This window comes from Coenobita brevimanus, chromosome 11 (assembly GCF_032717465.1).
Source record: "Coenobita brevimanus isolate Jiangsu-jjx chromosome 11, ASM3271746v2, whole genome shotgun sequence".
In the NCBI taxonomy this organism is placed as follows: domain Eukaryota; kingdom Metazoa; phylum Arthropoda; class Malacostraca; order Decapoda; family Coenobitidae; genus Coenobita; species Coenobita brevimanus.
This window is the reverse complement of record NC_136964.1, coordinates 6,341,580-6,364,572: the sequence shown is the minus strand read 5'-3', so window position 1 is coordinate 6,364,572 and position 22,993 is coordinate 6,341,580. Positions and strand designations below refer to the sequence as shown.

Here is a 22,993-nt window from a genome sequence, read left to right as displayed (position 1 = left end):
CTCGTCTCACAAATCTTCGTCCTCAGAAATGACTCTCAAACTCTTATTTCCCCTTTCACAATGGACTCTCTGAAACTTTTATCTTCCTTTTCACAAGTGACTCTCAAACTCTTATCTGCCGTTTGTTACATAGCCTATGATTTCATCATCCTTTGTGTAATTCTAACGTACAGTGTGCTGCCTGTTTGATCACGAGCGTGTTCTGCCTCAGTCCCCCCCTTCTACCGTTATAGTAGAGTAAGTCGTCCTTTCTGTTGTTCAGTGCGGGATTGTCAACTCTTTGTCCCCATGGCTTCATATGCGCGTCCTTCTTACAAGTTGTATCAAGCTCTGCCGGCCCCTATATAATGAGCTCAGTCTCTGCATCATTGCCACTTAGATCTACTCCTCATTTTGTTCACATCTCTATCCTCCCCTGTACAGTTATTATTGAGTGCTCAGGAAGTCTCCAACCATCTAGCAGCTGTGTAATTTGAGTATAACTGTTATTGCATTTTTTTCTTGTACTGTGTAGCATAAGTTTAGTTTGTGGGCCAAGTGAAGTTTTTGTCATTCATGTAGGGATCTTTATGTCCATCATCATTAATATTATTTTGTATCTGTAATAATTTATCTTGTATTAACTGAGCATTACCCAGTGTATTTTCGTTTTATCAGGGCTGACTTAGATAAATTTACTCTTGCTAATTTCGTGTTAATAGAGGCTATTGCAGTTAACCATATATTTAACCTGTTTTTTGCCATTACATTATCCTTATGAGTCCTGAATGTTTTGTTGTTAGTTTGAGCATTAAACTTTAACTTGTAATTTTACCTAACTCTTTTATTTTGAACCTGGAACTTTACGGGACAGTAGTGATTTTTAGTATTCTCACTTAAAGTGTACATTATCTTTCTCTGTTCCGTAACATAAATTTGGCGACCTCTTATCAGGATATTCAGGATATTATCATAAGGATATTGCTTGATATTTTGTAACTGTTACTTATTCATGATGTCTACTATTACTACGCTTGATGAAGCCAAAGATTTTTTGTCAAATGTGCAAACAGTGTGTGATGTAGAAAACAGAACAAAGAATGAACTTAAGCTTGTTGCTCAACAATTGGGAATTGCAGTTCACTCTCATCATTCTAAAGATCAAATTGTTGGCATGATTAATAAAAGCTTGTTTAATGTAACTCCTCCAAATGAGCAAACGCAGATTGAATTAGCTAAGTTACAGCTAGCCCTGCAGGAGGCTCGTGTGAAGGAAGCTGAATTTCAAGCACGTGCTAAGGAGGCTGAGTCTCAGGCTAAGGAGGCTTATGTTAAGGAGGCTGAATTTCAAGCAAATGCTAAGGAGGCTGAGTTTCAGGCTCGTGTTAAGGAGGCTGAGGCACAAGTTGAAATTGCTAGGATTCAGGCAGACCATGAGTATCGCATGAAACAAGGTGGAACTGGATCATCTTGCTCTGATGATTTTGATGTGGCTAAAAATGTTAAACTTGTCCCTTCTTTTAATGAATCTGATTTAACAAAGTATTTTCAGTTGTTTGAGAGGGTAGCTACAGGTTTTAATTGGCCTAAAAAGTATTGGCCAGTACTCCTTCAAACTGTTCTCACCGGTAAAGCTCAAGTAACTTATGCATCTTTGCCTCAGGATCAATGTGATAATTATGATGTAGTTAAGAGCTTGATTCTTAAGGCCTATGAGCTTGTTCCTGAAGCCTATAGAGTAAAATTTAGGACAACTTACAAGCAAGATCAGCAATCCCATGTTGAGTATGCAAAAATCAAAGATCTGTTAGAGCAGTGGTTAAATTCTAAGAATGTGGATTCTGATTTTGGTAAATTTAAGCAGATGATTTTGCTGGAGGATTTCAAGAGGTGTGTTAATAAAGATGTAAGCCTATATCTTGATGAGAAAAGAATAGATAATTTGTCTGATGCTGCAGTTTTAGCTGATGAATATGTTCTCACTCACAAGAGATATTCTAAAGAAAAAGGGAAAGCTGAGAGTAAGTACGTTGCCTCTACTCAGAGTACAGGTAACAGGAAAGAGAATAGAGATGATGTTTCCCAGGAAGTAAATACCAGCTTCACCTCTAGATTTCAGAAAAGTAAATGTATTTATTGTAGTAAGCTTGGTCATACTACGGAGAAATGTTTCAGGAGACAGCGTGATGTGAACAAAAAGGAGTCTTTAAATATTCAGTCAATTGGTCTAGTGTCCACTCTTGAGAGTTCCCAGAATGTTTTAACTGAGTTAACTGAACCTGCTTTGAGGGGTAACTTAAATTCTCATGATGGAGCTCCTCTTTTGAGCAGTAACGTGGGTGACACTTTCAAGAGTTCATGTGCTAATTTCCTGTCTGATGGTTTTGTCAGTCCTCTGGACAGTAATGACAGGAAATCAGTTAAAATATATCGTGATACAGGTGCTTGCCAATCCCTTATGCTGACCAGTGTTCTAGGCTCTAATGTTAATTCCTCTGATGAAACTAATCTTACAAGATGTAGGGAATAATTACTTCTCTGTCCCTCTGTGCAGAGTGAATTTAGAGTCTGGTTTTGTTAATGGTTCCGTTATGGTTGGGTTGGTTGAGACACTCCCAATGTCAGGTGTAACTTTCTTACTTGGAAATGAAATTGATGGAAGTCAAGTGTGTCCAGCTCCTCAGTTGTCTAGTGAGCCAGTGGCTGCGTCCTAGGATTGTGATGTCCCTGATGTGTTCCCTGCATGTGCTGTCACTAGGGCTAAGTCTAAAGTTACTGGTGATTTAGAGGATAATGATGATGACGATGTTATCCTAGCTGACACTTTTCTTGCTAATTTGGACCACTCACCAGATGAGGTAGTACCCCGTAGTGTTGATAATTTGTCTCGTCAAGAGTTGGTTGAGTTGCAGGTTGCTGACCCTGAGTTGAAAGGTCTAGCTAACTCTGCTTGCAGTGAGGAAGAGTCAGCCGGTGCTTCTACTTGTTATTATATAAAGTCAGGAGTACTTATGAGGAAGTGGAGACCCCCAACAGCATCAGCCGACTGTGAATGGGAGGTTGTACATCAAGTTGTCATCCCTCGTGTTTGTAGGCAGGATATCATTCGAGTGGCTCATGATTCCAGTTTGGCAGGACACCTTGGAGTGAGGAAGACTGTGGCACGCATTTTGAAACACTTCTACTGGCCAGGTATCTTCAGGGATGTTTCCTGGTATTGTAAGTCTTGTCACACCTGTCAAGTTGTGGGGAAGTGTAATCAGACCGAAAAGGTTGCACCTCTAGTTCCCATTCCTTCTTTTGAGGCGCCTTTCACCCATGTGTTGGTGGATATTGTGGGCCCTCTTCCTAAGACTTCTTCAGGATTTTCTTATGTGTTGACCCTGATTGATATGGCTACTCGTTATCCTGAAGCCATTCCACTTAGAAATATCTCAGCAAAGAACGTGGTTAAGGAAATGCTGGGGTTCTTCACAAAGTTTGGTCTGCCCAAGGAGGTACAGTCAGACCGGGGAAGTAATTTCATGTCAAATGTTTTCAAGCAGTCTCTGAAAGAGTTGGGCATCACCCAGATCACGTCTTCAGCTTACCATCCCCAGACCCAAGGAGCGTTGGAGAGATATCATCAAACACTCAAATCGATGCTCAAGAAATACTGTTTGGAACATCAGAAAGACTGGGATAAAGGTCTTCCATTCGTTGTATTTGCTGCAAGAGAATCTCCAAATGAATCACTGGGCTTCTCACCTTTTGAACTACTGTTTGGCCATGAAGTAAGAGGACCCCTTAAGCTACTCAAGGAATGCTGGCTGTCGGAGGAAGATGACGTCAACCTGCTGGAGTATGTGATGAAGTTCAAAGAACGGCTGTCCACTGCTTTACAGCTGGCGAGAGAGAATTTAGGAGCTGCTCAGGAGAAGATGAAGACTTGGTATGATAAGAAGTCCAGGTTACGCCACTTTCAGCCAGGAGATCAGGTTTTGATTCTGCTACCGGTTCATGGGCAACCTCTTCAAGCCAAGTTTAGTGGTCCTTATTTTGTGGAGAAGAAACTCAGTGATGTCAACTATGTCATCGCCACACCAGATCGTAGAAAGAGCAAGCAACTATGTCACATCAACATGCTAAAGTTATATCACAGGCGGGACGAAAATAATCCAGTGTGCACTGTAGCTGTTCCACCCGAGTCTGCAAGTGAAGCTCTCCCATGCAGTATGAGCCTGAGTGATAGTTTGGGGAAGAATCCTGATATCATGAATGATCTCCAGACTAAGCTTTCTCATCTACCTCCCAAGGAAAGGCAGGAGTTTTCGGCATTACTGCAGGAGTACCCGCAAGTGTTCCGTGCCACTCCAGGAAGAACCACTGTGTTGATGCATGATGTCGATGTTGGAGATGCAAAGCCAATTAAATTGCCTCCTTACCGTGTGAACCCAGTGAAAGTTCCTCTCATCCAGAAGGAGCTTGGCTACCTGTTGGACCACAAGATGATTGAACCCTGTCAGAGCGAGTGGAGTTCTGTCACTCTAGTCCCTAAGCCAGGTGGGTCACAGCGGCTTTGCATTGACTACAGATGTGTTAATCAGATCACCAAAACAGACACTTACCCTCTCCCTCGCGTGAAAGATTGCATAGACAAGATCGGAAAGGCTAGGTACATAAGTAAGTTTGATTTGTTAAAGGGATACTGGCAAGTACCTATGACTGAACGTGCTAGGGAGATCTCATGTTTTGTAACACTAGGAAAGACTTTTGCATGTTCCGTACTGCCATATGGTATGAAGAATGCACCAGCCACATTGCAGAAGTTCATGAATGTTGTAACAGAGGGTTTGGCAGGGTGTGTTGTTTATATTGATGATGTATTAATCTTCAGTGACAACTGGAAAGATCACCTATGCCATGTCAGTAAATTTCTTGAGCGTTTGGTTCATGCTAATCTTGTAGCTAATTTATCAAAGTGTGAGTTTGGTCAAGCTAAAGTTCAGTACCTTGGGTACGTAATTGGTGATGGACATGTTGCACCACCAGGAGCTAAGGTTCAGGTTATAAGTGATCTTCCCAGACCTAAAAGTAGGAAGGAGCTACAAAGATTTTTGGGAATGGTAGGTTATTACCGGAGATTTGTTCTTAACTTTTCAATTCTTGTATCACCACTTACAGACCTACTGAAAAAGGGAGTTAAATTTGTCTGGACCGATAACTGTGAATCCTCTTTCAACAAACTTAAAGCTATCCTATTAAGTCAGCCAGTGCTCGCTACTCCAAATTTTGCTAAGCCTTTTAAGATGGCTGTTGATGCAAGTGATACAGGAGCTGGGGCTGTTTTGCTGCAAGAGGATGATCAGGGTATTGAACACCCTGTATCTTATTACAGTAAGAAGTTCACTCCACCTCAAAAGAACTACTCAACTATTGAGAAAGAGCTTTTGGCCTTGATTTTGGATTTACAGCATTTTTCATTTTATTTGTGTTCTGGTTTTGATCCCATAGTCATTTATACCGATCATAACCCACTGAAATTCCTTAGTAAGTTTAAAGATAAAAATCAGAGATTGACAAGGTGGAGTCTACTTCTTCAGGAGTATTCATTAGACATACAACATGTCAAGGGGAAAGAAAATGTTATTGCAGATTGCTTATCTAGACTTTAGACAGATTGTTTTAGAGTAATAAGAAATTTCCTTTGTAAATTTCTTTTTCTTTGTGGGGAGGTGTTACATAGCCTATGATTTCATCATCCTTTGTGTAATTCTAACGTACAGTGTGCTGCCTGTTTGATCACGAGCGTGTTCTGCCTCAGTCCCCCCCTTCTACCGTTATAGTAGAGTAAGTCGTCCTTTCTGTTGTTCAGTGCGGGATTGTCAACTCTTTGTCCCCATGGCTTCATTTGCGCGTCCTTCTTACAAGTTGTATCAAGCTCTGCCGGCCCCTATATAATGAGCTCAGTCTCTGCATCATTGCCACTTAGATCTACTCCTCATTTTGTTCACATCTCTGTCCTCCCCTGTACAGTTATTATTGAGTGCTCAGGAAGTCTCCAACCATCTAGCAGCTGTGTAATTTGAGTATAACTGTTATTGCATTTTTTCTTGTACTGTGTAGCATAAGTTTAATTTGTGGGCCTAGTGAAGTTTTTGTCATTCATGTAGGGATCTTTATGTCCATCATCATTAATAATATTTTGTATCTGTAATAATTTATCTTGTATTAACTGAGCATTACCCAGTGTATTTTCATTTTATCAGGGCTGACTTAGATAAATTTACTCTTGCTAATTTCGTGTTAATAGAGGCTATTGCAGTTAACCATATATTTAACCTGTTTTTTGCCATTACATTATCCTTATGAGTCCTGAATGTTTTGTTGTTAGTTTGAGCATTAAACTTTAACTTGTAATTTTACCTAACTCTTTTATTTTGAACCTGGAACTTTACGGGACAGTAGTGATTTTTAGTATTCTCACTTAAAGTGTACATTATCTTTCTCTGTTCCGTAACACGTTTCACAAATGACTCTCTGAAACTCATCTCCCGTTTCACAGGTGTGTCCCTGAAACTTTCATCCTCTGTTTCACAAGTGACTCTGCAACTCTTATCTGCCGTCTCAGAAATGTCTCCCTGAAACTCTCATCTCCCGTTTCACAAGTGACTCTATAAAACTCTCATCTTCCTTTTCACAAATGACTCTGAAACTCCCATCTTCCGTTTCACAAGTGACTCAAACTCTCGTCTCCTGTTTCACAAATGACTCTCACTCTTATATTGTTTCACAAATGACTGAAACTCTCACCTTCCGCTTCACAAATGACTCTCAAACTTTCCACTCCCGTTTCAGAAGTGACTTTGAAACTCTCATCTCCCGTCTCACAGATATCTCCATGAAACTTACCTCTTCCGTTTCACAAGCGACTCTCTGCAGCTCTCATCTCCCGTTTCACAAATGACTCAAACTCTCATCTTCCTCTTCACACATCACTGAAACTCTCATCATTCGTTTCACAAGTGTCTCTCTGAAACTCTCGTCCTCCGTTCACAAATGACTCTCTGAAAATAACTGTGCACTCTCTGCTTAAGTAATACAAGAGAGCGACTGTGTACATAAAATTACATCTTGAGGTACAATAATGAAAAACAGTAATCTCAATAATTCTTTGTACGAATTACATGGATTGGGAACTCGTATTGATCCCTTCAGTCCGATGACGTACTATTTGTTCTTGCTGTAACCAGATGATTTCAAATACCTAAGAATAGACCTTATAAACTATCTATCTGTCTATCTATTGCCAGACTCCTTAATCCCGTAAGGGGTGGCCACAAACAACTCGCCTCCACGTCGTCCTGTCCCCCTCCATTTCACTTCCCTGCTTCCAGTTCACACCCTTCTCTCTCATATACCTCTCCCCTCCATCCCTCCATCTCATCCTTGGCCTCCTCCTCCCTCTCCCTCCCTCCACCTCACTCACTTACACTCTCCTCGTCAGTCTTTCACTCTCCATCCTCTCCACATGGCCAAACCATCTCAGTGTGTTTCTCCTAACGCTTCCTATCACATCTACATCCACGCCACAACGCTCCTTCACATCCTCATTTGTCAGGGGTTACATATAGCCATTATATAGGAAAGCTGTTTACTATACTCAGTTTTTCTTTACTGAGGCGAAGATGCATTTGACAGGTTGGTGATGATTGGCTGAATGCAACATGTCCGAATAACATTTACTAACCCAAATTTCCCCCTCAGATATATGTTGTCAATTAATAATGCTAATGAGTAAAGAGATTTTAAAGTAACGTTACATTCAGCACCCGTTTAGTAACAAATTCTCATCCCATTTCAGTCGAACTCTTTAATGCATGAGTTAACCGTTACTCCCAGTCCTTCATTTATGCAACGGGTAAACTCTGGAACTGTCTCCCTTTGTCTGTATTTCCTGCTTCCTATGATCTCCAGTCTTTCAAACGCAGTGTGTCCAGGCATCTCGAAATGAACGAATCTTGAATTTGGCTCTCTTTTGTAATGTTTTTGTTTTTTTCTTGGAAGCAGCTGTTTGCGGGCTCCTGGCCTTCGGTTCCTTCTTCCTCGCATAAAAAAAAAACTGTCAAGTACATCTTCTCCTTGATTAAAAAAAAAAAAATGAGCATAGTAGATAGTCTTCATAGGTTCATTTTAATCGTTTAGTGGCTGGAAAAAAAAATGATAATGACCTAGAGCTGAGGAGGCATAAAATAGGGATCTTAGCAGTTGTGGTAGAGAGAGAGAGAGAGAGAGAGAGAGAGAGAGAGGAATAGATAGAAAAAGAGATGGAAAGATGGATAGAGATGGATGGATGGGATGGGTGGATGGATAGACAGACAGATAGAGATGGGATGATAGAGATAGTGGTGGAGAAATAGAGTGTGAGATAGATAGATAGATAGATAGATAGATAGAGAGAGAGAGAGAGAGAGAGAGAGAGAGAGAGAGAGAGAGAGAGAGAGAGTGATGAATAGATAGAAGATATGGATAGATAGATAGAGATGGATGGATGGGTGGATGAATAAATAGACTGATAGAGGTGGATTGATAGAGGTAGTGGTGGATAAATGAGAGAGAGAGAGAGAGAGAGAGAGAGAGAGAGAGAGAGAGAGAGAGAGAGAGAGAGAGAGAGAGAGAGAGAATCCTTGTGCTGGTGTGGGACTGATGTAGTGAAAAGATCTATGTACAGTCAGCCACAAAAGTTCGATCAATGTGGAAACGAGCGAGTTATGTGGACACAAATGAAACCAGCAACCATGTGCTTCAAAAATAATACCATCCGATATGAGACGTTTTGTGGAATTTGTGGTCCTTATACATACTATCTATCTGTCTATTGCCACACGCCTTAATCCTGTAAGGGGTGGCTACAAAGAATTCGCCTCCATGTCGCCCTGTCCAACGCCATTTCACTGCCCTGCTCCCAGCTCACACCCCCCTCTCTCATATACCTCTCCACGCCATCTCATCCTTGACCACGAAAAATATTTGCACTAAGAATCACACGGTAGGCCATATATCACAATGTTTCGTCCATATTTCAGGATGATACGTGTGGTAAGGGAACTGACACTTTTGGGGCTGACCGTACAGTGGGAGCAAAAGTCTGCCTAATATTTCACTTAATACTTCTTACTTTCCTCTGCTGATTTATATTTCCAGTCTGAGAGAGGCTTGGTATGTTTCCCTGCCCACATGTGATTTTGATTTAGTGATTTAGGGAGAAAAGCGACGACATACACTGAGTTTTTAATAGAAATAGCAGGTGAACCTTTGTCTCATTGTACCGTGGTAGGTGTGGTGCAGTAATACATTCCCTGTACCGTGGTAGGTGTGGTACAATAATATTCTCTACCGCGGTTAAGTGTGGTGCAGTAATACATTCTCTGTACCGTGGTAGGTGTGGTGCAGTAATACATTCTCTGTACCGTGGTAGGTGTGGTGCAGTAATACATTCTCTGTACCGTGGAAAGTGTGGTACAATAATACATTCTCTACCGTGGTTAACCCATTGGAGCCCGGTGTCCGGAATATTGGACAGAACTGGAATTTTTCAAGTCTTTATAAAGTAGGGAACCCCCGGGTAGGGACCCACGAGCTTCGCGACTATGAGCCGCTAGGCGTAGGGCGGTACGCTTAGTACCCACCCAGCGCCATGCCTCGCCCAGTACCCCTGGGATCCAATGGGTTAAGTGTGGTGCAGTAATACGTTCTCTATACCGTGGTAGGTGTGGTGCAATATCACATTCTCATTGTCCTTGTAAGTGTGGTACAATATATTCATTATCTGTGTCGCAGCAGGTATGGTACAATAATACATTCCCTGTACCGTGGCAGGTGCTGAGGTGCGGTACAGCATCACCGGCGGCAACAGGGACGGCCTCTTCACCATCGACCAGCACTCCGGCATCATCACCCTGGCCGCAGCCCTAGACCACGAGACACACACATCGGTGAGTTCACAGTCAAGGTGGACAGCATTTCAGGTCTGCTTCGGAGATTGGTGTTGGAGGGAGACGCCTTCATGTGATGGCACCGATATACCTGGGCGATGAAGATGCCCAGTAATTCAAACGTCCATCAACTCCCTCCCTTTCTCTCCCCCTCCCTCTATATTGCACCGATATAACTGAGCAATGAAGATGTTTAGTTATATAACGTCCATCATCTCCCTCCCTTCACCCTCTCCCCTCTGCCCAGGAAGATAGTGGTCTGCAGGAGAGGGTAACTTCAGCCTGCCGTTCAGCTGAGTCGGAGGTTGCAACTACTACTACTACTACTACTACCACTACCACCATAACTACTATTACTACTACTACTATTGGAATTCCCTTACACCTTTTTATTCAGTAATATATTTTGCTCACCACATCTAACTAGTTCTTTTGTATGTTTACTGATGCAACCTGCGTCTGCAATGAAAAGGTATAATTAAAATACAGTGACAGGTGATATAAGGTGGGATAGGCAGAATAAGTCACTGAGGAAATGTAACGAAATCTAATGCAAAGACATGACTACGAGTATAATGGGAATGATTGATGCTTTGAAAGTGATTGGTAATGCAGGAGTTCCATTACTAAACACAGTGAGAAATGAAAAATAGTAACAAGAGCAGTCAGAAAGCTCACTGTTACGACAAAGCATCAATAAACCCCTTTTCACACTTTTCATAACCTTGACCCTTTTCACAAAACAAATGAACTAATAATTTCTTGTTCCTCTGATGACCCTCAGACTTCATTATAAATTTAGTGAGGTTCCATCCAACAGTTTTTACTCAATATTGGCAAGAGGCAGAGAAATACCCGAACACAAATAGCGACACTAACAAGCCGAAGCCAAAACATAGCCCTCTCCGTGAAGGTAATAGGGATGAATAATAATGAACAGCGGAAAGTGGCAGTAATAATAATCTGAAAATGCTATAAAAAAAAAAAAAAAAAACTCATACCAATTAATCTGGCCAGGCATGTATGGCAACACTGTTCCGGCCGAGATTCTGATTGGCTGTAGGTGTTTGTTCGATTTCGTTGTTGCTAAAACTGATACTCTTTTTATTATCAGATGTGATACCGAGTTTGTCGACAGTACAATCGTCAAAAGCAATTAAGAAATCCGCTTTATACTTATCAACAATGAAATTTTCGTAGGAAGATAGAGATATTGAGTCAACAAAGTATTATAACAGTCCAAGTCAAGGTCAGCATTCGAACAACTCCTTTAAATCTCTGACACTCTGTAATATAACAGAAAATTAAGGAAACTTGCTTAATCTAAGCGTTGGTATAACACACATTTAAATTTTAAGATCAGTCCGTACGGTGATAATAGAGGATATATAATGAAATAGTTTTCCTTTAGCCTACTTTGATTTTTCCCGATTTTTTCAAACCTCCCTCCCCGCATAACTCGTCTTTCCATTAGAATTTTTAATTATTCAGAGTTGTGGCACGATTTAAGGGTGCGGACTGATCTTGAAATTTAAACGTGTGTTATACCAACGCTTAGATTAAGCAAGTTTCCTTAATTTTCTGTTATATTACGGAGTGTCGGAGATTTAAAGGAATTGTTCGAATGCTGACCTTGACTTGGACTGTTATAATACTTTGTTGACTCAATATCTCTATCTTCCTGCGAAAATTTCATTGTTGATAAGTATATAACGGATTTCTTATTGCTTTTGACGATTGTATTGTCGACAAACTCAGTATCACATCTGATAATAAAAAGAGTATCAGTTTTAGCAACAACGAAATCGAACAAACACCTACAGCCAATCAGAATCTCGGCCGGAACAGTGTTGCCATACATGCCTGGCCAGATTAATTGGTATGAGGTATAACAGTGGTGTTTGCTTCCCTGTGTCAGCACGAGCTTGTGGTGTGGGGTGAGGGCGGGGGCGGCGGCGCCACTACTCTGGTGCAGGTGAGGGTGGCCGACGTCAATGACAACCCGCCATACTTCCTCCACCCGCGGCCAGAGGTCACCGTCGTCGAGGAGGACCACCGCCACCTGCCCACCACCATCGCCACGGTAGGTGACTACCCCCACGACCATGATGGCTGGACAGGCCCACGGTCGTGGTAGGTGACCAGACCCACTATTATGGTGGGTGACCAGGCCGACGACCATGGTAGGTGACCAGACCCACGACCATGGTAGGTGACCAGACCCACGACCATGGTAGGTGACCAGACCCATGACTATGGTAGGTGGCCAGATCCACAACCATGGGAAATGACCGGACCCACAACCGTAGTGTCATGCGAAGCCCAGTATTATCGTAGGCAGCGAGGGAGCAAGCTCATGGTAGGTCGTGAGGGGACTAGAATTGTGGAAATTTATGAGGAAACTAAGATCAGGAAATTTGGTGAGGGTCAGGACCATAGTAGGTCGCGAAGTAAGGTGGGGTCTTTATTCGGCTTTTGGAGAGATATTTCGAAGAGGGGACGTTATATATAGCTTTCATTAACCCCTTCGTGGTTAAAGGTGGTTCCTAAATTGGAAAAAAAAAATGTATAACTAGAAATAAAGATGGAAAATACGTCCTAGGATTCAGTGGGCTAAATATGAACTTCAGTAACCCCTTCAGGATCAGAGGTTTGTCCTAAGCTGAATGAAATCGTCTGACTTGCAGAAATAAAGTGGAAAGAAAAGGTCCCATAAATCAAAGCAGTTTAAGGACTCAGCTGGAATGCCTGACTGTCGCCAATACTCTTACCGACCACAGCCGACTCTCATTCTGCATTTTTGTCTCTGGGTCCTTCATGATTGCAGGGTAATGTGTGTGTCGTGCTTTGTATATGAAGTTCTAGTATTTGAAGTGCATTTTGTGGGGACTTTTTTAACGCCCTTGAACCCCGTGACTTGCGGTTCGTCTTATCTCTGCTGTATTTAGATCAGATTCAGTATGTGAGAGGATTTTGGCCCCTGAGAGGTTAGAAATAAGCTTCATTGACCTTTTCACCGCTAGAGGTCCTTCATGAATTAGCAAAATTTTATGGTGGCAATAGAGATAGTAAAAATGGTCGTATAGGAGCTACGCACTTCAAGTTCACGCTAACTTGTTTTTACTCTTATTCCTGTTCTACCAGACTTTTTTGTTCTACTTAATAGAGATATGTCGAGCTAAAGAAGGCCGGTATAGTTTTCATCAACCCTCTTCGCTACAAGACGTCTAATCTGTAATAAATAAGATAGCGTAATAGACGCAAGAGTGAGATATATCAGGTTGTCGCAGTGAAGACTTTTTTAGCCTTTTTGTGTGAGATAGATATAGTTTATCCTCTACCTGTGGTGTAGATATAGCCTTCATTAACCTGTTCATTACCAGAAGTCTCTCCTTAATTCATTAAAATCGTGAAATGTTAGCAAGAATAAAAATCGAAAAAGCTGTCATCGTATAGGAGGTAAAAAAAAATAATCTTTGGATTTTTCGTCAGTTTCCACAAAAACATTTCATGGCAGTGAAGGTGTTAAAAAATTTCTCAAAAAAATTCTCTAGTCCTTTAACCTATCTCCCTCCCAGCCTTTGCTACAGTGTGCCACTGTGCAGCCAAACGATTTCACAGTGCGGTGGCCATTACAGCTGGCAGCCCTCACAAGCCACACAGACACCCTTCACCTTAACTGTGCATTGCTCAGTACCCCATGTCAGTATTCTGTATATATAGAGACTGGAGGCCTGTTAACTTCTGGTTTTGAATATTCAGTGATTTTCATACACACACACACACACACACACACACACACACACACACACACACACACACACACACACACTAACCCGACTTATCATAACGTAACCACCCCAATATCACTACACTTACCATTTACACTCCCAACATTTCCTGCATTCATAGCTCTACTGTTTTTTTTTTTTTTTTCTGTAGTCTGGGTAAGTTTCCACTCCAGCTATGACCTAAACCTTAACCAATTCCTCCACTCTATTTCTCTAGCCATCCGCCGTAATAACATACTTTATATCCCTTCGTCCACGGCATACATATCTCTTACTACCCACCATCCACTTTTACCAGCATCGTTCTTCATTTCTACCCACACTTTCACTCTCCATTAACTTAGCCTGGAACTGACAAGCAATCCACTCGCAACTATCCATTCACCTCCTCTCCCACCCTTCCTCATACCTAACCCCATTGCATCCCTCCTTGTCATCCCACACTCCTCCCACCTTCCCTCCCTCTCTCTCTCTCTTTTTCTCACCCTGCTTTATATACGCGGGTAATGTTCTGTCTGTATTTACGGGTATACCAGAAGAGGGTCGAAGTCGGGTCGAAACTGTTCCACGTCCTCAGTAAGCATTTCCACATTTGGGTACAACAATTTTCAACCAACCCACCTCCACCCCTCTACCCGTCCTATTATAATCCGTTTACCTTAACTTCGCTCAGGTTTTCGTCCTTTTGCAACTTATTTCTGGTAGCTCAGTGCCAGAATAAGGTAATACTGAGGCACTACATCATTTTCATAGCACCTCTTCGTGATTAACACCGTAGTCTAATGTTAATCTGTTGCCACAACTCAGTATTCAAGGTGAAGAGATGGCAATTTTGGGCCAAGTTCGAGTAAAAAAATCATATACGCAGTCCTCAGTACGGTAAATATTTGGGTGGTCAACATATCTGACAGCAGTTCCGGAAGTTCCTGCAGCACCTTTGACTCCCACTTCAAAGGATCTGTGTCCGAAAGAGGGGAAAAAATCTGAATACAAGTCCACTAGTAAGAGGAATGACCCTCCGTCAACCTCAGGCACTTTGCACTCTTTAAAAATTTCACTAAGGCTTCTCGTGTGATGTCAAGAGCCTTCTTCATCTCACTGGCTTTCCTATGCGAGGCCTTTCGTTTACGTGGCAAGGTAACTCTTCACCTAACTTCAGTATCAATATTTTTTTTGCACTATGTTTTAAATTTTACTAAAGGCTTCTCGTGTGGAGTTAAGAGCCTCCTTCATCTCTCTGGCTTTCCTATGCGAGGCCTTTCATTTACGTGACAAGGTAACTCTTCACCTAACTTCAGTATCAATATTTTTTTTTGTACAAACTTCAGTATCATTTTTTGTTTGCACTATTTTTTCAGTGTCTGCAAGTCGAGAATACTTTCCTCTTAGGCTCCAGTATGAACCAATGAGTAACTTTATCTAAGAATCCCCTGTGAAGACATGAATATCTGAGAATCCCTTGTGAAGCCATGAATATCTGAGGATCCCTTGTGAAGACATGAATATCTGAGAATCCCCTGTGAAGCCATGAATATCTGAGGATCCCTTGTGAAGCCATGAATATCTGAGAATCCCCTGTGAAGCCATGAATATCTGAGAATCCCCTGTGAAGCCATGAATATCTGAGAATCCCCTGTGAAGCCGTGAATATCTGAGAATCCCCTGTGAATCCATGAATATCTGAGAATCCCCTGTGAAGCCATGAATATCTGAGAATCCCCTGTGAAGCCGTGAATATCTGAGAATCCCCTGTGAAGCCATGAATATCTGAGAATCCCCTGTGAAGCAATGAATATCTGAGAATCCCCTGTGAAGCCGTGAATATCTGAGAATTCCCTGTGAAGCAATATCTGAGAATCCCCTGTGAAGCAATGAATATCTGAGAATCCCCTGTGAAGCCGTGAATATCTGAGAATCCCTTGTGAAGCCATATCTTATAATCCCCCGTGAAGCCGTGAATATCTGAGAATCCCCTGTGAAGCCGTGAATATCTGAGAATACCCTGTGAAGCCATATAGCTGAAAATCCCGTGTGAAGCCGTGAATATCTGAGAATCCCCTGTGAAGCCATGAATATCTGAGAATCCCCTGTGAAGCCATGAATAACTATCTGAGAATCCCCTGTAAAACCTTGAATATCTGAGAATCCCCTGTGAAGCCGTGAATATCTGAGAATCCCCTGTGAAGCCATGAATATTTTGGAATCCAGTAGGAGGCAATGAGTAGGTTTCTTTCTGAGGTTTAGTGTGGATCTGTAAACTGTTTTGAAGGCGTAGTGTGAATGTTGTGCTTGGGCTTTGGGTAGTAGAGTAAAACCTCGATATAACGGACTTCAATAGACCGAAATTCGCTTTTATCGGAATCGAGGAGCTACCCTATGCGATATATTCAACAGTATAAATCAGGGTATGCTTTTAAGTTTCTTGGAGCCCTAAGTCTGAAGGCACAGGGCATAAGCTCACAAAGTCCCATTCGGAGACTATCTATGCACTGTAATATATAGTGGTTGAAGTGGTTTGGCCATGTAGAGAGGGTGGAGAGTGACTGACGAGGAGAGTGTATGTGAGTGAGGTGGAGGGGGAGAGGGGGGGGAAGGCCAAGGATGAGATGGAGGGATGGAGTGGAGAGGTATATGAGAGCGGGGTGTGTGAGCTGGGAGTAGGGTGATGAAATGGCGGGGGACAGGGTGACATGGAGGCTATTTGTTTGTGGCCACCCATTACGGGATTAAGGCGTCTGGCAATAGATAGATAGATAGATAGTCTTTGCATTTTTGAGGTCAATCAGAGGATAAGAAAATGACTGTGTATAGAGGTAAATCTTATCAAAACAGAAGATTTATATTCGGTGTACGAAATACAAGCTCGCGACCCCTTTTAAAGCGACTTCCATTCTGATAAAGCCACACAAAAACAAGCTGCCATGGAGCGTGCTATAGTGTCTTGTGTGTGACCTCTGACACTAGATAAAAGTTTTGAGGAATAAAATTGGGAAGAAATGCTCTACAGCGTCAGATTCCTCCGTACGTAAGTAGAGAAAGGTGCCATACCACTGCCATAAAAGACTTTGTAGTAACTTGTAGAGAAGTTTTGTTGTTTAGTTATATATACATTAGACTTGTGGACGAGCAGTTGTTATACGTGAGTTGCTTTGTAAGTATATAATCTTGGTTCCCTTTTGTCATCCAATGACAGGAGAGGTAAAGAATAGTATGGGACTATTTTTATTTGTCTTGGAAATATTAACAAAGTCTCACACACGAGTGAAGTATAAGTAGAGTCCCGCGAGCTACCTCCCTGTCTCGCTCTCTCTCTCTCTCTCTCTTCCATGTTGCTAAGCCCTTCTTCCTACTACTTGCCGATTCTATGGCCTGTCTCCTTCTGAGCTCTGCTTCCTAAATTCTGGTGAAACAGGGGTCGTGTCACGTGTGTTACACTGTGGTTGGAGTGTTCCACAAACCTGTGTGTGAGTATGTGTGTATGTCACTAGGCTTTGTTCGCCTGCTATCTCGCTGACACACTACCTACATCATCCCCTGACTTTGTTACTTCCTGTGTAATGGTCAACATTTCCTCAGTTAACTTGCAAGATCATTTCCCTTTCCCAGGCTTGCATGGAGCTGTCTATCTATCTATTTATCTATCTATTATGAATTGTAATTATAATATGGAGTCCTAACATATGCTCGGCCATGCCGCAGGAGGTCCTCCGACAGCAATTATCATTGACATATGCTAATCTATTAGTACATAATGTTGATTATAATATTGTATACATATAATATTCATAGTATATTGCAATGATCCAGTAATATTACATTTTAAACAAGTTGTATACATATCTGAATAAATTCAATGGTTGTTGTATGACATTTTGTAAGATGTGTATGTATAACAGACATACGCATATAATTGTGCAATGGTAATACTGCTAGGTTATTACATTACATATTAAGTTATCCCTTTAGTAATGTCTAATATTTCACCTAACTTGTAAGATGATTCTGGTAATACAGAATTGTGGTATAATTGTATGACTTTACATAATATTGTAGTAATATTGTGGTAATACATAATTGTAACATTTTATGAAATGTTACAAAATATTGTGGTAATGCATAATTGTGTTGGCCTTATAATTGTAGTTACAATTCGTTAATGCAACTGTTACATAACTGTGTTGGCCTTATAATTGTAGTTTAAGTTACATAAAAGTTACATCTTGTTAATGCAACTGTTACATAATTGTTACATATTGTTTGTAGTTACATAATTGTGGTTAAAGTTACATAAAATTTACATCTTGTTAATGCAACTGTTACATAATTGTTACATATTGTTTGTAGTTACATAATTGTAGTTAAAGTTACATAAAAGCTACATCATGTTAATGCAACTGTTACATAATTGTTACATATTGTTTGTAGTTACATAATTGGAGTTAAAGTTACATAAAAGTTACATCTTGTTAATGCAACTGTTACATAATTGTTACATATTGTTTGTAGTTACATAATTGTAGCAAGTGTAACATAATGCAATCGTTTGTCGTTACATAATTGTTACATGTCGTTTGTAGTTACATACAGTAATTGTAATAATTGCAGTCCTGACATTGAATCCGGTCATGTTGCGGTCGATGATATGATGTGCCATGCCACTAGCTTGTGGAGACAACAATTTGTTTTTTTGTTTGTAGTTTATGTGGTATTTTGACATTTGTAGTAACACACTTATTTTCATTTGTTTGTTATGTGATCTTACTCTGTTTCTTTTTCTTTCTTTTTCTTTTTTTTTTCTTTGTATGTATTGATTTTCTATAGTTTGTTTTTCTTCGTTTGTCTACGCTTTTTCTGTGTTGTTCATGGTTGCATAATTGCTGGTTAATTCCCTTGGGATCCTTTTTTAAGGTTTAGTTTATACTGCACAGATATTACTAAAATGATATTATATAGTCCCATATTTTATTTTATATAAAAAATATATATACACTGTATACAGTATTAACTATATACACTGACTTGTTCTTCACTTGTACCTATCGTGGGCAATATATGTGTCAGCACTGTGTGGAAATCATTGTGTTCACGGTTGTGTTGAAGATGTTCACTCTTGCTAACGTCATTTGTGTTGGCCATTTTTTATTTTTTCTGGTTTTCCTTGTAACTTAATTTGTCTGTTTCCACTAGGTAGCTTTAATTAATAAATGTTTAATACAGTTCTTTTAATCGCTCACTGAGTAACTGTGATGGTATATTTTCTTTATTACTTTGTAGATGTAATAATGTATAGCTGTATGTATGAAACACGTATTTTATGTAGGTATAAATGGTAACACTCGTTGGTAGTAAATAAATGCTATAATAAATGAATGAATATATACAGTGTAGAATATTTATTGTTGGTGCAAGTATTTAATGATTGAACTATGAAGATAATTGAAGTAGGTATATGTATTTAAGTTGTAACTATACAGTAGGTTTTATATGTTTGTGCAAAATGTGTTGTCTATCACTGTGTATCGTATGAATGAAGTAACTATGTAACTCACTAATTTTTTACCGTGGTGGGAATGGTGTGAGTGGTGTTGCACGTGGTGATAGCGTTGTCCTTCACGGGGTGATTGACGTGTTGTGGGGTGTCAGACACACGTTGATACGTATGGTGACGTCGACTTCCCACACTGGTAGCTGTGGTGAGTAAATGAGTAACGATGAGTAACTTGAGTGAAGATGAGTAAGATGAGTTGTGAATATGGACTTGGTATTTGCTTCGTCGTCTTGACCTCTTCACTCCTGCGTCAGCGGTGGAGGTTGGGTGGAGGTAGCAGAGAGAGGAGGGTGAGGTCTGGTGGTTGTGAGTTGTGAGTCGTATCTCACTCTTCGTTTGTTTGTTTTGTTTTTTCTTTCTTGATGTATTCTCGGTCCTTTTTTCTTGTGATTTACTCGTTGTGGGATGAAGACTGCCGCTACTTGTAGGTGCGTGTAGAAGATTATAAGTTGTTACTTGTAGTTAATTGTAGATGGTTGTAGATCGTTGGTTCGTCGTAGAAATTCCAAGATTGTTTGTATCAGTATTTAGTTAAACTACTTGCAAGGCGTCCTGTGACCTCTTCACCTCTACATCAGCATGATGATCGGGGAGACGGAGGGGGCTGGTTGAGGAGAATACTGTAAGGAGCTGGTTGTGAGTTGTTGGTTGTGAGTTTTTTTTTTTTTTTTTTCAATCTTGATATTTTGTAGGAATTCACTGTTGATTCGTAGACGAGGTTCTTACGTTCGCTGCCGCCATATCTCTGCTACCAAATGTCACAATAACCTTTGTAACTTCTTTGAGGTGATGTTTTTTATATATTAGACATGTGGACGAGTGGTTGTTATACGTGAGTTGCTTTGTAAGTAGATAATCTTGGTTCCCTTTTGTCATCCAATGACAGGAGAGGTAAAGAATAGTATGGGACTATTTTTATTTGTCTTGGAAATATTAACAAAGTCTCACACACGAGTGAAGTATAAGTAGAGTCCCGCGAGCTACTTCCCTGTCTCGCTCTCTCTCTCTCTCTCCCTCTCTTCCATGTCGCTAAGCCCTTCTTCCTACTACTTGCCGATTCTATGGCCTGTCTCCTTCTGAGCTCTGCTTCCTAAATTCTGGTGAAACAGGGGTCGTGTCACGTGTGTTACACTGTGGTTGGAGTGTTCCACAAACCTGTGTGTGAGTATGTGTGTATGTCACTAGGCTTTGTTTGCCTGCCATCTCGCTGACACACTACCTACATCATCCCCTGACTTTGCTACTTCCTGTGTAATGGTCAACATTTCCTCAGTTAACTTGCAAGATCATTTCCCTTTCCCAGGCTTGCATGGAGCTGTCTATCTATCTATTTATCTATCTATCTATTATGAATTGTAATTATAATATGGAGTCCTAACACCACTACTACATGTGAAAATTAACATGAATTATTTACAAGTTGCAAATTCTCACCTTAAATACTAATGAAGTACATGAGCAAAATGGTTAGCATTACTGATAGGAATACTCACAAGTAAATATGCATCTACCAGAAAATACAAGAGACAGCAGTGGAAAATGAAAATTCGGTCCTAATTATAAAAACGTAACCATACCCCTCGTAGTCTAACTGGGCCTAAAATTGCCAGCTCTCCATCTTGAATATATACTAAATTGTAGCAGGGGATTTGTACAAGATGTAACGCTAGTTACGAAAAAGTGCTGTGGAAAGAAGGTAGAGCCATAGTATTGTCTTTCAGCCAGTATTCTGCCTTTCAGCTAAGTGCAATAAAATACAAAAGGCCAAAAATCTGGACCAAGTTAAGGTAACAAGACGTTAGTGATTAATATCTAACAGGTAGTGTCTCGCCTGTCTGCCTTCAGGTGGTGGCGGAGGACCGGGACTTCATGGACCACCACGGGCTGCTGTACACGGTGCGAGGTGACGGTGTGGACGGGTATGCCCCTGGCGACGCATTCTTTACCATCAACTCACTCACAGGCGAACTCATCCAGCTCAGGGTAAGTTGCTTTTGTTGATCAACCCCCAGTCTAGCCGAGCACACCCATCACCCACAGGCAAGCAACCGCCCCTAACGTGGACAGTGGCTTGCTGCAACAGGCACGAGGAATAGTGTGGAGGTTTGGTTCCTGGGTGGATGCCGCATTTGCGCCTTCACCCAGTTAAGAGGGACACCATAGTAGGTTCCGTTTTAATCTGTGATCTGGTTATATGATTACCATCCAGCATTGTAAATGGTTTCCTATAACCCAGGAAACCATTAGACTTGTCATCAGTGTAGCGCCACCTGAAGGGGAACGAAGAGTAATGAAAAGTGATAGGAAGAAAAGAGAGAAGTAGGAAACGAGAAGGGTAGACACCGGATGATAAAGGTGAATGAAGAAGTAGGCAGCACTACGTCAGGTGAGTGGATGACGGTTGCAGCCACCACTTACAACTCTGAATAATTTGAACATTGAAATAGGGATGTTTTGATTTGTTTACATTTTGAAATATTTGTCTCATTTCTTTAGTTCCGTTGTCTTCATCCTCTTCGATGCCCTTCCATCTGTTTCCCAGTTTAAGGACAAGATTAATAAACTAATATCATCGTTAGCCCTTTTTCAGTTTACGAGTCACAAAATATCCGAGGTTATGCTTTTCCCTGCAGGCGCTGGATCGTGACCCGCCGCAAGGTAAGGCGGTGTGGAAGGTGCGTGTGCAAGTGAGGGACGGGCAGGCGCTGTGGAGCCGCCAGGCCATGCAACGCTACCTGGCTAACAAGGCCAAGGCCACAAACGCCACCACGATAAACCATAATGCTGGACGACAGAGAAGAACAGTGCGTGAGATTGTGTTCAGTGCAAACAGTGGAAGGAAATCAAATGGTGTGTATGGCATTAGGAAGAGATATGGCTGGACTAAAAGGAAGCACGTGTCATTAACTAAAAATGAAACTTATACTGAAAGTGAACGTCAGCACAATAAGCTGACAAGCAAGAGCCCAAATAGAGTCCTCCATGGCCAGGCCATAGCAAGTGTGGACACAGAAGCAGCCCAGCTGGAGTATGGAGCTGAGTCTAACCCGAGGGGCGGGAGGGGCAGGAGGTCAGGGGAGGGAGAGAGGAGCTTCAGGGAGTGGGTGGAGGATGCCCAGGATGAGGAGAAAACGAAGAAATTTATGAGGTGGGTGGCAGCGAACCAGGATGGGAAGGGAGTGAAGGACTTTAGGGAGTGGGCGGAGGATGAACAGCGTGACATGTGTGGCGGTAACGCGACCGAGCCCGAGGATGAACGTCTGGCTGGGGCGGGGCGGGGCCTGCATGGCCTCGGTGGGTCGCTGGTACACGTAGCAGAGACGGAGGTCACCATCAGAGTGAAGGACGTCAACGACAACCCACCCGTCTTCCCCAGCACAACTATGTTTGGTCTGGTGCAGGAGAACGGACCCATCGGTGAGTTGTGTGGGATGTCTGTAGTAAATGTCTTAGTTATGCTATGATCAGATCTGTTGGTAATACTTCGTTATATGTCGAGCACCTATCACTCGGTTGAATTAACTGTATTAAAGTTTTTAAAATTAATGAAATACACACATGACACTACTTTTCACATGTAGCTTCATGTACGTCCAATACACATCCTTTGATATAAATCGCAATACTAAGGAGCATTGTTATAAAAATCTCTGCTAGCCAGTGAAAATATTCATTTTTGAAATTTACTGACACGTCTAAAA

At 41.4% G+C, this 22,993-nt stretch overlaps 1 pseudogene; it reads left to right on the top strand.

Moving 5' to 3' along the window:
• Positions 1-22,993, top strand: part of LOC145410793 (putative neural-cadherin 2) — a 92,964-nt pseudogene that overhangs the window by 15,410 nt on the left and 54,561 nt on the right.